The sequence below is a fragment of the Lissotriton helveticus genome, chromosome 5_1 (genome assembly GCF_964261635.1).
Source record: "Lissotriton helveticus chromosome 5_1, aLisHel1.1, whole genome shotgun sequence".
Lineage (NCBI taxonomy): Eukaryota > Metazoa > Chordata > Amphibia > Caudata > Salamandridae > Lissotriton > Lissotriton helveticus.
Genome location: NC_136065.1, coordinates 577,476,773 through 577,492,577, shown reverse-complemented (window position 1 = coordinate 577,492,577; position 15,805 = coordinate 577,476,773). Strand labels below are relative to the sequence as shown.

The 15,805-nt window shown below is 39.3% G+C and overlaps 1 long non-coding RNA gene across 1 annotated transcript; it reads left to right on the top strand.

Moving 5' to 3' along the window:
• The first annotated feature begins 433 nt into the window (after positions 1-433).
• On the top strand, positions 434-8,490 carry LOC144753273 (uncharacterized). Its single transcript, XR_013594281.1, has 3 exons — positions 434-530; positions 7,462-7,537; positions 8,443-8,490. It is a non-coding gene; the product is annotated as an uncharacterized LOC144753273 (long non-coding RNA).
• The last annotated feature ends 7,315 nt before the right edge of the window (positions 8,491-15,805 follow it).

Below are 15,805 nucleotides of genomic sequence, written 5' to 3'. Positions count from 1 at the left end.
TGAGGATGCAGATTTGTCCGAATTATATGATATAGGATGGGAAGATGACCTGCTTGAGCCTTTGGAATTATAAACATTTATTTTTAAAATTTATAATGAATAAAAAGTAAAAAGGTAAACCGTTTAATTTAAAAATAAAGACACCTTCAAAAACAGGTTATGTGTAGTGTCTTCAATAAAATATTAAAATATGCTCATAAAATTAGATCAGATTCACATATAAAATAGCATAGGTAACATAAATATAAATCTCATTTCTTTTCTGCTACTTCTGTATTGTAAATTTGCAAGGACTAAAAAATCTTCTATTTAAAATGTCAAGTAGTGTGTTATGTTTTTGATCACTATTACTGATTTACTGTTTGATAATATTTTTTTATTAACATTTTTATTATATTTTTCCTCAGATTCAACTATGCCTACAAAAATAAGAGAGATGAAGGCTGCAAAACGTCAAAGACAGCAGGAGAAAAAAAAAATGCAGCAGTCCTCTAACAAAAAGATTTCTCAAGCGATGAAGAAAGCACCGGGTAAGAGCTCTAAATATTTCATAAAAAATATTTCAAATAAAAAAAATATTAGTACAGAAAATGTTTCAATCCATAACAACACAAGTAAATCAAATGGAAAGAAAAGGACAAATGAAAATGTTACTGCTAGAGCAAGAGATAAATCTGTGCATGATAGTAGAAGGAAACAACAGTTTACGGAGATTCGTAAACGAATGTTCCGTAACAGGATAATTGGCAATTTGTTAAAAAATATTAAGAAAGGTCAACAGAAATTAGTTTTTTATAGGAGAAAAAAAAAAGTTGAGAAAGTTATTGATCAGGCTTTTGAAATTAAACGTAAGTTATTTATTTTGATAATCAATAGAATTAGGAAGCTAAACAAGGCAATTTTTGATTTCAAAAGAAATAGTAGATGGAAGAGAATAGTTAATCGTAGTAATTTTTGTGAAGTTTTTTCTGGAGAATGGATACATAGTTCAAGCTGTGAGGCATTTTTTAATGAAGAGAGTTATTTCCAGGATAATGATTTGGTGCATGCAGTTGACATCAGTGGTCGTGCTTATGAAGTGAAAGATGGTTGTCCAGTTGAAAAAGAAAAACTTGTGACAACAGAGGCAGAAGAGTTGTTAGGTAATGAGGTTTTAGGAAGACGTGCTAAGGGTCCTGTGTACACCTGGAAGTGTAGTAGTATTTGCAGTGTGCGACAGGATTCTATCAATTTGCTTTGTGATTTTGTACGGTCATTTAACAAGAAAAGTTTGAAGCAGAAAATGAGGTTGTTGCAAGAATTAGATCCTTGCAGAGTGAGAGAAGTGACAGGTTTGCATGGTCATTCACTGGCTTGTCTTTCCAGGAGAGTATGCCAGAGTGTTTTTCATCATTTCAGGATGCTAGCAGTGCATCATAACAAAGTGAGGAAGTTAGTTAGACTGTTGTATTATGCTAAGAGTCCAGCAATTATGCTGAAACAATTATGTGCTGCTCTTCTGCATGGTTCTGAAATAGATGTGAGGAATATATGTGAAGAAATTGAGTTTTGTTACTTTGGAAGTAAAGAGGAGAATGTTGAAATTGAGCAAGAAATAGAGGGTCATTTGGAAGATACTGTACATGTTTCCAGTACAGATAATTTCCAGAGGGAAATTGCGACGTTTGACATGAAATCAAGTGAGAGGCCTAATTTCACTTGTGTGTGTTGTCGACGCACTTATTATAAGAATCAGACTAAGTTAGTGGATTTATATGCAAAAAGTGAAAGGGAAAATAATAGTGAATGGAAGGATTTTGCAACATACTTGATGGTAGAAAATTGTTTTGATTTGGGATTGGATCAACGTGTGTGTACTTATTGTTGTAACAAATTAAAACAAAACCAGATGCCTGCTAGAGCAGTTCATAATAATCTGGAATTGGTTGAGATTCCTTCTGAATTGAAGGACTTAAATACTTATGAATCTATTTTGATTCAAAGTATCCATCCCTTTCAGGCTATTGTAAGAATGGAGCCAAAGACAGGGAAATTGCCTCCATCAGATTTACAGAGAGGATTAAAGGGAAGAGTTGTTTATTTGCCTCTAGATTTGAAGAAAAACATTAACACAATTGGAGTAGAAAAAGTGGAAGAGGAACCTCTGGTTATCTTAGTTAATGGGGTTCCGACAAAGAATAAGAAAATATGGCAAGATTTAGTAGATGTTAGGAAAGTTAAAAAGGCAACATTGTATTTGAAAAAAAATAATAAATACTATAAGAATGTATATGTTGAAGAAGAGGAAGTAAGTGAGGAAGAGGATAGCGATTTGTGTGCTGGTCAAATTGAGAAAGTAGAACTCTCTACTAGTGAGGAAATATATGAACATTATAGTGTTCATCCTTTGCATTCAAAGGAAGTCATGGGGAATGCTATTGAGTTGTTTCAAATGAAACAAGCCAAAGGGAGTCCCATTAGTGTTTGGGAGCAAAGTTTGGAAGCTCGGTGTTTCCCACAGCTTTTTCCAACAGGTCAGGGAGGAAGATATGATGAGCGACCTCATCAAATTCCTGCTTCTGAATACCGGACTTTGCGATTGTATGCAGGAGATGCTAGGTTTCGACAATGCATTCCATATTTGTTTCATCTCCTGTTTGAAAGCGATCTGTCTGGACTGTCATATGCAGTGAACCACATCTTGAAAAGTGGTATACACATGCAAAACATCTCGGCAAGTGATTTTATGGATAAAGTGAATGTCCAAGATAGTATTTTGGATTCTCACCTGATTAATCTCATGGCGTGTCAGCGTGGTACTAATGAGTACTGGTACCGTCGTCATGGTGATTTAAAATGTATGCTGAGGAACTTAGGTACTCCCACATGGTTCCTCACTCTGAGCTGTGCCGAGTATGGCTGGGAAGACTTACTTGAATTTCTACGAGAGGCAAATGCTAACGTAGAAAACATCGAATTCAAGACACCCGGAGAACTGTGCTCTTTGGATCCAGTCAATGTATGTAGGTACTTCAATCATAGATTTGAAGCTATGATGTCTTTCATCATGAATAAGAAGAATCCACCTCTTGGAGAGGTGTTGGATTTCTTCTGGAGAAAGGAGTACCAAGCAAGAGGTGCTCCTCATATACATATGTTGCTGTGGATCAAGGATGCACCTAAATTTGGAACGGATCCAGATGACTCAGTGATGAGTTTCATCCAACAGTATTCTACGTGTGCTGTTCCAAACGCAAAGGAGAAGAAAAGCCTAAGAGAAAAAGTTCTGCGTTTCCAAAGCCATCGATGTGGAAAGTACTGCCGTCGTAAATTCCGAAACAAGGACAAGTTCTACACTAAATGTCGTTTCGGCTATCCACGACCGGTGATTTCTAAAGGAAGAGTAAACAGTTTGATGTCTTCGCTGCGACACAATGTCATGAAGAAATCACCTAAAAACACTTACAATTTGAAGAGGAACGAAGAGTCCAAGTACATCAACGACTACAACCCGGTGATTTTGTCCATGTGGAATGCTAACATGGATATACAGTTTGTGGCTGATAACTGTATGGCTGTGGCTCGGTATGTGACGTCTTACATCACCAAAAAAGAGAAGACAGAATTGAAGGATATGTGGGAGGACATTTCCCATGAAAAGAGCCTCAGCAAGAAGTTGTACAGTTTCAGTCTGAAGATGTTGTCGCATCGAGAAATCGGAGCGTACGAATGTTCTGACCGGTTGTCTTCAGCAAGTCTCTATGCCAAGTCCAGGAGTATCGTTTGGGCGAGTCTTGGTCTTGCTGCAACGCGTAATCGAGTTCTCAAACCTGTGCGGGAAATTGAGTATTTGGCGGAAAAGGAGCCAAACAGTACCGACATTTTGAAGACCAACATGTTGGATACATATTATCCAAATCGAAGCAGTCACCTCGAGAATGTTTGTCTGTATGAGGTTCTGCAAAATTACATGTTCAAGAGGAACATCAAAGAAGATACTGAGAAAGGAGTGTATGCTGTAATAGGAAGTGAGGGATGTCTGGTGAAGCAAAGAAAATGCCACTTGATAAACCATCGAAAATTGAGTGGCGAATCTCCTGAAAAAAAGGAGTTTTTCTATTTAGCACTTTTGCAACTTTTCAAGCCTTGGCGTGCAGAAGAGGAACTGCTTGGAGATTTCCTCTGTTATGAAGACTCTTTCAATGCCGCCAAGGAGACCATAGAATGTCCTGCTTTTCCCAAATATGTAGAAATGTTGAATGCGGAAATTGAGCAGGAAGCAACAATTGCAGCCGAGATTGCCAGAGACAGTTCTCAGGACAGTCAGAGTTCTGCTTCATTGAGTCAGGATCCACTAGGAGGACCTCTTATTGAAAATGAAGCTGCCACTGCTATGAATGAGGTGGAAAGAGCCATGGCACATGCTCAAGAGGATGTGGTTAACTTAGAAGAGTTGGAAAGGCAACTCAACGTTGAGCAGAGGAAAATATATGACGAAGTTACCATGCAAATTGATCATGGATTAAGTCATGATAAGAAAGAGTGCTCATGTACGTCGTTGAAGCCTGTCCGACTGTACGTGAGTGGAGAAGCGGGAACTGGAAAAAGTTTCCTCATTAAAGCAATTTCATGCTATTTGCAGGAAAGGACAGAGTCATCGCTGTCTTGTGTTGTCACTGCTCCAACTGGACTGGCAGCACATAATATTAAAGGGATTACTTTACATCGTTTACTGATGCTGCCAGTGGAGCATGACAACAAATTAGAATATCACAAGCTATCTGGAGATGCTTGTTTTGAAGTTTCAAGAATCTTGAGGAAAATGAAACTTCTTATCATTGACGAAGTAAGCATGGTTTCCAATGTCATGCTTGCCTTTGTGCATTTGAGGATGCAAGAAGTTCTCAAAACAGAGTATGATGTGTTATTTGGTGGCAAACACATCATTGTTTTCGGAGATCTTCTGCAGCTGACACCAGTGAAAGGGCAACCTGTGTTCAAAATGCTCACGCATGAAGATACCAGGAAGTGCCTAGGCAGCATTGGCAACGTCAATATATGGTTAAACTTCAATTATGCTGAACTGCATGAAAATATGCGTCAGGCAAAGGATGAAGTTTACAAGACTATTCTACAAGATGTTAGAATTGGAAAAGTGACCGAGCATGGAAAAGAAGCTTTACATGCACGATTACTGTCAAATTTATATCCAGAACAAGATGTTGTGCCTGAGAATATTTTTCAGAAAATTACTGATAAGAAATCTGGAATATGTTTGATGCCAACTCTTGCAGAATGTGCCAAATTTAACAACAAAATGTTGCATTTAGAAAAGCAAGAGATTGTGAAAGTGGAAGCTATTGATAGAGTACAGCATATGGGATCAACAATTATTTTGTCTGAGAATCTGAAATCAAAATTGGATTCATTAGAGAAGACTATATCTAAAACTGCAGGTTTTGAAAAGACTCTGAATGTGTGCTTGAACTGCCGTATAATTTTAAGAAGGAATTTACATGTTGAAAGAGGTCTGGTAAATGGATCAATGGGTAATGTTGTTGATTTTGTGAAATACAGAAATAGAGATGGAATTGAATTTTTAAAAATTAAATTTGATGGCATTGAGGAAGTACAGCTAATTGCTCGTTGTTCTGCTAGATTTTTGCTTGTAAAAGACTTATATGTTCGCCGTAAGCAGTTCCCTGTTTGCTTGGCATATGCGGTGACAATTCATAAATCGCAAGGTTTAAGTGTAGACACTGCATTGGTGAATATTGGCAGTTCTGTGTTCAAGGAGGGTATGGCATATGTGGCATTGTCACGAGTTAGAACTTTATCGGGATTGTACTTGATTGAGTGTGATGTCAGAAACATTTGTGCAGATCTAGATTGTGTTAAGGAATACAATAGGTTAAGAAGAGAGTATGCGCCACATTTGCCTCAGTTTCCTTTGTTTGAGAAACGTCTGGTAGGCCGGAAACGAAGAAATGAGAACAATACTGGGGAGGTTGTAGCAAAAAGACAAAAAGTGAATGAACCTAAAATTACAAGCAGAAACAAAGAGGATTCTGTTGAAGATGTTGTTGGTTTTCAGTTTGAAAACAGTTCTGGTGTCAACTGCTATGCTAATGTAGTAATGAATGTTTTGTTTTCTCTAAAAAATGTAAAAGAAGAGATTGTGGTCAATTCTGATCAAAGATTTTGCAGTTTGTTGAATTCTGTGTTAGAGAAATGTAGCACAGATAGAACAAAAATAGAAAGTGTGTCTGAAATTCGAAACCTGTTAGACAGATGTTCAGGGCAAACACAATTTTCTCAAAATATTCAGCAAGATTGTCAGGAGTTTTTAATGTATATGCTTGATGTATTACATGCTGAAGGTGTAGATGTAGATCAGCTGTTTGGGCTTTCTTATCAATGGCAGCATGACTGCGAGAACTGTATGGTATCAAGTACTACTAGTGTAGACTCAGAAAGATTTATATATTTAACTTTGCCAGACAGTAAATCAGTCTCCTTTAATAAGCTAGTAAACGCTGCTAATCACAGCATGGAGTGTAGCCAATGTAAATCTGAAATGATGTCCACATTATTTATACGAAAATATGGCCAGTACGTCATTTTAATGTTCCAACGATGTAGGCCTGATGGAACAAAATTGACAACTTTAATAAAAAAATTTGTAGCTTCGCAGTTGTCAATATCAGGAAGGACTTTTGTAACTACAGCAATTATATATCATGACGGCCCTTCAATATCATCAGGACATTACACAGCTTATTTAAAGTCTAGAAATGGCTGGTCATTCTGCAATGATTCTGTTTTAATTTTCAAAAAAAAATTGCCGTATGACCTTAAAAACTCTTACCTGGTGTTTTTAAAACCAAAATTTTAGGAAAATAATCTCGGGATATGATCTGTGGAATGTCAAGAAGTTCTAATGGCTCCTACACAATTTGGCCTTGAGGATAAGTGTAGTTCAGAGACATAACTTCTAATCAAAGGATTGGACATTATGGAGATGTATGTGCACTTTAAATGAGTTCAGAAAAATTGTTTCTTTTCATAAGCTAATTGAAGCAGCCAATCAAAACATGGAGTAGAGGGAATGTAAGTCTGCAATGCTGTCTACTGTTTTACATTGCTTTGTGATTAAAAGTGATGTAGAGAATTAAATAATTGTAGTACTCATAGAGGTAGTGTAAGTCTGCTTCATATTAAGCAGTATCAGTGTCATAGGAAATGTAGAACATGACTGACCAAGAAGGGGAAGATATTATTATTCCAGGATTGTGAAAATGATCTTCAACATTTTAATTCTGAAAGTTGCGGAAATGCCAAATGATGGGATTGGCTTACAAGAAATCCAAGAGTTATAAATATCTCTGACTAGATTTGGCCTTGTGGAAAATAGTGGTAGAGAGCAAGAAGTCATTTATTGCATGTAACGTGTTTTTAAAAACGATGGAGCTTTTCTTTCAGAAAGTGGCGGGCTGAAAGTAATAACAGCACAAAAGAGTGTAAGCTGTTTATAGGACATCCTTGGACGTCATGGAAAGTAAGTTAACTTTAAGGAGTTCTGAATTTTATTTTCTGATGTTGTATGGGTTTTTTAAACACAATCATTTTGATTGTGTTTTTTTTTCCCCGCTGTTACATGATGAATACCTTCAAGTCACTGTTTTTAGTGAATTTTGATACATTCTGAGAACAGCAAAAATAAACCATTTAACATGTATAATTAATTCTGTACTGTTTGCATTTATGATGTATATGTAGAACTGTGTAGGAGGCATGGAGAAGGTGAGTTTTCTGTAAGTGTTAAATTTATTGTATGCAGTGCTGCACTTCTACGTAATCTTTCATATGCTGGACTACATCTGCACAATGAGATACCTAAGCAAAGGAAACACAAGTGATGTGATTGTGAAATGAGCAAAATAAATTGCACATATTTCAATTACATCACTTGAGTTTCCTATCATTACGAATCACATTGTGCAGATCAAGTTTAGGTCTGTCCAGGGAAACATAGGAGGTTTCTACTTTGTTGAAGAGTGCAGTGGACATGACTCACTTCATTAGTAGACTTTCACAGATATTATCTCCTCTGTACACTTCAACAAGTGTAAATCTCATCTTGAACTCTGAGTAGGCCTCACCTCAAACAAATCTCTGGATAGGAGACATGTTATTGGCATACTGAAGCGACACTTTTCTGAAACAAGAGCAATGCAAAAGATGCACCATGTTTTAAGATAGTCCTCACTTCATCTGCATCAAGATACTGTTAGTTTAAAATGTATATCTTTAGCATTGTGTAGAGGACCTGGAGAAGCAGAAGCTTCTGTCAGTGTCAAAGTTGTTGAAAAACTATTTGTCCTTCAATATTTTCCCTTGTCTTTTGTAATTTTTAAATACATATTTTAATTTTTTTTTAAATGTTGGTTCTCTCTTTCACAGATTGAAAGTATAGAAATAAAATGTGATTAATTTAACAGCAATTACAAGGTAAATAGTTGTACTCTTTTCGTTACATTTCTATCACATTCACCTACTATTAGATCCACTGCTTCACTTCTTTAATCCTCAGTTTCCTGCCTTTGCTACTTTCCTCATTCCTTTCTCTATTACCTATTTACTCAACTCCTTCCACTCTTTTTCTCAGTCCCTCTGTTCTCATAGTTTCTCAGTCTTGTTCACTCACTCCATCTCTATTACTCTTAGTGTCTGTGAATTACTTTCCCAACTTTTTTTTTTTGGGGACCGCTTCCTGGGAAGTTGCCCGGTTCGCAAACCAGCAGCGTTATGGCAGTCCACCATTTTGTGTTTCGTTCGAATCAAGATACAAGATGGAGGGCAAATAATGTTCAGAATAGGTAGAAGGGGGCACGGTAGATGTATCTTGACCCCCTTGGTTTTCTGAGGGTGGCTCAGGAGGACCATAGTTCTTCACTCTTGTTCACTCTCTCTGTTTCTATTAATGTCACTGTTTATGACTGATCAAAAAAATGTTTTTTAAAAAAGAACAGTAACTATAAGGGAAGGAAATAGACAGTTATGTTAAAAGAAAGACAGCTAAAGGGAGTAAACTAACGATACTGTTACCTACAATCCACTGCTGTTGATGTTACTGACCATGTCATGAATGATGTAATATGTGAAATCATCAACAGTGGATTGTAGGTAACAGTATCCTTATTTTACTCCCTAGAGCTGTCTTTCTTTTAACATAACTGTGTATTTCCTTCCCTTATAGTTACTGTTCTTTTTTAAAAAATATTTTTTTGGTTAGCTTCCGGTACGCGTACCGGGTAGCGCTCCGGGAGCGAACTAAGAGAAATACAGGTTGGCAGAGTTCCAAATTTTCTACTAATTTTTTTATAATGGGGAGTTAGTTCTGAAAAGAACTTTTTTTTTTATGTTTTTGTTGTTTTATATTTTTTTTAGTATTTTTTGAACATTTTTTTACTTTTTTTGTATTTTCTGAACGTTTTTAAAAATTTTTTGGTTTTTTTGGGGGGGGGGGAAACAAAAACGATCCATTATAAAGGGCTCAACAGGAGCAAAAAAAAAAAAAGAATTTATTTTTTGGTGCGTTTTGTGCAAACATTAATATGATTTTGAATTGCTCGCAAAATCAAAGTGATGCTACTTTCTCTGTAGCAGATGAAAGCGCCACATTCCACGCACACTTGTTTTACGTGACCAAACAACATTTGGATGTTTGCAATCACCTCCCTCGCCTCTGGTCCCGACACCTCTGGAACCACCGATCTTCTTGCCATTTGGAGGGGATGTTGTTGTTGGTCACGTAGCTGGGCAGCACTATAGTTATTTGGGTGCCACCTACTCATATGCCGATGCATAGTATGATTCCCATAACTATATTTTTTATCGGTGCCCCTTGACAATCTGTCACCGCATATGCGGCAAAACACGTAACGAGCATTCACTTTCTTTTGCCCCTTAGGAATTCTGTAGAATTGCCAGATATAATTCTCCTGTCGATTGTACCTCCTGGGCTCCTCTGGCAAAAACTCATGCTCTTCCTCCTCTTCCTGTTCTTCCTCTTCTTGCAGAATTACTTCTGCAGGTGGTCCTCTCTTTCTTGGATTTGGTGGAGGTGGTGGGCTAGCACCAGCTGAAGCTACTAATGAAGCCATCACAAAGTCTCAATAAAGGGTCTTTCTCTCAGCAAGATGAAAGTCAGAGTGATGAAAGAAGGAGGGGTTTTCATCATTTGGGAAAAACAAAAGTTCTAAACCAATGACAAGTGTCCATTTTAGATCACATGACCTTGTATTACATCATTAGGAAACCAAAAGTGAAATGAACCAATGAAAAGTGTTATTATCGAGTCACATGACCTGCTATGTTTACATTACGCGGTCGGCGCCGCGCCGCGGATCGCTTCCGGTTCGCGTACCGGTGCGCTTCCGGGTACGCAAACGTAGCACGTAATATGACGTATTACGCGAGAACGCGAAACGTCATGCTGACGCGAAGCGTCACCATGTTGTTTTGTAACGCGAGAGGTGCGCAAAAGGAACGTTTACCAGTTCGCGTACCGGGTCGCGCCTCCGGATTGAGCTAACGGGAAGCTAACCGGTACGCGTACTGGGAGCGAAACAAAAAAAATACAAAAAAAATTGTATAAAAAACATGTAAAAAATATTTTTCTTTTTAAAGAATAATACATTGTAAAGGTTTTGATATTAGCTATTAAAAAACCAATGAAATTCACTGAAAAAACCATAGGTTATAGACCATATATAGTTAGGAATTAGCATTTACAAAACCTTGAAAATTCACTGAAAAAACCATAGGTTATAGACCATATATAGTTAGGAATTAGCATTTAAAAAACCTTATTTTACTCACACAAAACCATTGAAATTCCATATATAGTTAGTTGCACTAACTATGTATCGCGCACCCGCAATCCACTGCTGATGATGTCACATATTACATCATTCATGACATGGTCAGTGACATCACTGATGACATCACTGATGACATCTCAAATGACATCACTGATGACATCACTGATGACATCATCCAGTGACTGTGTGTTTCTGTAAAGTTTAAATATGTTTTAGATATTGAAGAATGAGTAGATGTATAACTGTCTGGACGAAGGATTTAGTAGGTGCATGACTGAATGTATGAGTGAGTGATTAAATGTGTCTCACTGAGTGCATGGGTTAGTGACTAAACTGTCTTAATTTGTGCATCATTATGTCTGTTGTTCTGTAAACTACTGCATGTGTTGATCAGTAGCTATATGATTAACTATATGGGTTATTGATTGATTGTCCAAGTATTTGTATGGGAGACTGAGTGTGTGTGTGGCTGGCTGGGAGGTGTGTGACTCTGTGCAGATCAATGTGTACTTGTATCAATGATTGTATAAGAAAGTAAGTATGTGTTACTATATGTTTGAAAATGTAAGGTGCTCTATGTTTAACTGTATAGACAAGAAAATGGAAGTGTGATTGATTCTTTACAGGACTGACTAGGTGTGTGAGTAACTCCATGGATGAGTGGCAGAGTGTGAGTGTCTGTATAGGTGTATGAGTGCATATGATAGTGTTGTAAAGATGAGTGATTGTATGTATGAATGATTGTATGGGTGAATGAGTGAATGTGTGTGTAGACGTAGGAATCAGTGAGTACGTATGTAGTAACTAGTATTGGTGTGTCAATGGTTTCAAAAATTATACTCTGTATTTAACACTGGGTGAAACAGAGGTTATATTAAAATGTGAGGAGATGCATTGTATTGTCACATGAATGATATCATCAGTGATGTGGTCATTGATGTCAAATGAGATGTCATCAGTGATGTCATCAGTGATGTCATTTGAGATGTCATCAGTGATGTCATCAGTGATGTCACTGACCATGTCATGAATGATGTAATATGTGACATCATCAGCAGTGGATTGCGGGTGCGCGATACATAGTTAGTGCAACTAACTATATATGGAATTTCAATGGTTTTGTGTGAGTAAAATAAGGTTTTTTAAATGCTAATTCCTAACTATATATGGTCTATAACCTATGGTTTTTTCAGTGAATATATATATATATATAATATTGTATATATGTTAACAATAGTTGGATTTTTACAAATTATTTGTAATTATTTTTATTTAGCAAATAAAGTAATATATTTCAATTAATTATTTGCTGAACATTTATTTGATGGGTTAATGCACTGTAACATTTAATTTTATTAGTTCTAGGTAGAGAGCAGCCGTGGTCTGTGCAGGTAACAGCGGTGGGCCGCATTGGGGGGATTTCGAGGGATGATGCTGAGGGTAAATTAAATAAATAATTAATTTTCCCTTGGCATCGTACCTCGAAGTCCCCCCAACGCGACCCTGCCGCCCGACCGCTGTCACCTGCACGGACTGGGGCTGATAGAGAGTTGGCATTTAAAAAATTAACTTGCTATGTATCTTCCATTAACAATTTTTTTTATGTTTTTGATAGATTAAGAAACGATATAATATAATTTATACTATACTTTCCCATCTAGATATCTCTGCCACAGTGGTGGTGATCTCCACCTATGTGCAGAAAGTTGTATGTTGTGACTTTGCACTCATAAATCCAGTTGTAGGAGGCTCTACCCCTGATTTGACCGGGTGAAGATAGGTAAGATAGGTAAGTCTATAATTAGGTGTAAACCTACACTCTGAAATGGTGAATTAAAAAAATTTAGAGTTGCACCAAAATCGAAACTCAGAGATTGTGAATAGCAAAAAATGTTTTGTGTTACACCTAGAGGTAGTATTAATAAATATATATAGGACTAAATATGTACGTATATATTTACCTTTGTAAATAGACCCCATTTATTTTTTATTTTTTTAACTGAATGCAGAGCCCTGCTATGTACTAGGAGTGTTCAACTGTACCACAGCATAAACTGGGGCTATGCTTGACTTTGATAATGTAGCTGCAAATGCATTGAAAATTAGATACACAGTGATGAATGCATATTATGGACTCATAGCGAGGAGGCCTCAAAACGACTCTATGTCACCCGTCAAAGTAGGTGCTGAACTGTTGCAAGTGTAAAGTGCCACCTCACCAGGAAATGTATTTGACTCACATCAGTTTAAGTGATGTGGATTACGTTCCATCGGGTTGCCTTCAGGTTTACCTGCTGCACTGGCTTAATGCAAAATTATGGGGGCCCGAGTCTCCCATATCTTACAGCAATTTCTGGGCCTAAGACTGAATGGTAGCCCTCTTGAAGGGTTGAGGCCCCCTGGAGGGCTAGGGGTCACCCTGCACCACAGGGACTGCAGTTGCTTGTGTTACGCCCCTGCAGACACTTTACTGTCGATACCAAAGGGGATGATGGACTGAGCGTTTGAGCAAATCAAACACTCACCCCGAGTCAACTGATCTGGGCTTAATCCATCATCGTTCTTTAGCTCACTCCACCACCCCAGTTCAGACATGGCCATATTTAAATCAGTCTGACCCTGTGCCTAATGGGAACAGTCCAGTGCCGAACTGCCAAGCCTGTCAGCAGGCGATAATAACGATACCTGCACATACCAGACCCTGCCCTTCCCTTTCCATATACATTTGGCCCCCCTATAGTAGATCTAGGGTACTCCCTGGATGGGGTGCAGTGCATGTGAAAAGTGGGACATGTACCACAGTGTGTGCCATGCCCTGGCAGTGAAAAAATCTCCATTTCATTTTCACTGCTGAAAGGTCATCTTGCCCATTAGAATAGAATGGGGAGGCTGTATAATATGTTTTCTAGCCTATCTCCCCATGGACTCAAGATGGAAAGGTGAGGTTTAGTATGCCTGAACTCACCCTGCAATAACACATCTTTTTATGAAGATGCTTTTTGCATTATGTATTTGTAAACCACTCTTTTAGAAGTGGCTGGGTTTTTGTGCTTTAAACATTTCTGTGTGTCTCTGTCTGGTTGTGGAGTGACTGGCTGGATTTGAAAACGGTAGGATCTGGGGAATGTCTTGACAGAGGGGAGGAGGTGAGACAGCACAGGCTGACCTGCATCTGGTTTGTAGGAGGAGGAGGAGGAGGCCTAGCGGTGAAGAGGCCTGGGCTGGTGCTATAAAACAACTGTCTCATCTCCTGCTGAATGATTGAGAATCCATACCCCCCACTAATCAAAGGGAGAAGGTGTCACTGGCAGGGAGCACCCAGAATTGTTTTGAGCAGGGGTCAGTGCCCCCTGTAACACAAAGACTTCAAAGCCATTGAGGGCTATAACTTTGCGAGCTGAAGCCCCTGAACTTTGGAGAATGGCTTGATCAAGTGTTAACAAGACTGGAGCTACTTTGTGGATCAAGAGGAACCTTTGCCAAGGAAGAAACAACTGAATAGACTTCTGGATAGGACTGCTCTTGCTGTGTGATCTGGGGCTGGTCTACAGTTTGCTGTTTTAATCAAGGAAAGGCTGTTGGGACTTTGCTGTGTGCTGTGTCCCCCTGCTTGAAGGACTTTGCTGTGTACTGTGTCCTGAAGTATCTATCCCGAAGGGCCTGCGGTGAGCTGACTCCCTGTTTGGAAACACAGGAACACAAAGGTTTCCAGAGAAGACTCTGAGATATGTCGTAGGTACCTGTGCTCTGTCTAACCTGAGACCTTCGCAAGTTGGGCCCTGTGATCTTGGGCACCGGGAGTTCCAAATGAGACTCAGAGATGCGCTGTGCATATGCACTGTTTAGCTTGAGTCCTTCGAGAGGATCGTCTTGTGAACGTGTGTGCCCAGGAGCCAAGTAAGTCTCAGCAACGCTGTGTGCGTGTGCTTGGGGGCAGGCTGAGACTTTCACGTGGATTGGCCCGTGATCGCACACACCAGAAGAGCAAGTGTGCCTCAGCGACGCTATGTGCATATGCTGTTCGCAGCCTGAGATCCTCTCTGGAGGAGCCCTGTGATCGGGGGCTCCTGGAGATAAAGTGTGTCTCAAGAACTCTGTGTGTGTTCACCTTCTACTACCTGAGACCTGCGCAAGAGGTGTCCTGTGATCGGGGGCACCAGAGGAGAAAGTGCGTCTCAGCGACACGGAGTACTTGTGCTTTCTATTACCTGAGACCTGCACAAGTTGTGCCGTGTGATCGTGGGCACAAGAAGATCAAGTGTGTCTCAGCGAATCTGCATGCTTGTGTCGTGAATAGCCTGAGACCCTCGTGAGGAGTTGCACCCAGAGTTCCTGGGAGTAGTAGTGACTCTGAGTTTGGGTGTAGTGTGCAGCCGGGGATCTTCCCATTGCCCGGAAAGTCAGAGTTTGCATTGGAGGTCCAAGTCACTGGACGAGGAGAGGAAAGTGGGTTATGCCCCCCAGGTAACGTGTCGACTCCTGGGGCGGGGCCCTGTCTCGGAGGGAGACGCTCTCGGCCTCTCTCTCTGTTCTGCAGTGCGAGCCTCTGCTTCGGCTCGGATTGAGGCCGGTGTGCCACGGGATTGGCAGCACCACGTCCTGAGTGCAAAGTTGCAGTTACTGTGTTCTATCTCACCTGTTTGGGGCAACTGTGGCTGGAGACTAACCGCAAGCCAGCACGAGTGGCGGAGAGACCGCCTGAGGCCCCGTTAATGGTGCGTTAGTAACTTACGTATTGCATTACTTCTGCATAGCGGAGTATCTGATGATTGTATAACACATTTCTTTTGTTTCTGCACAACGGACTGCCTGTTTTGTCTTATTGCCCATTGTATTAGTTTGCCTAATGAACTGCCTGATAGGTGTGTTACGCATAGCACTATGTTTGCATAACGAGCTGCCTGATAAATGTGTTACTCCTTGTCTGAATCCTGCACCAC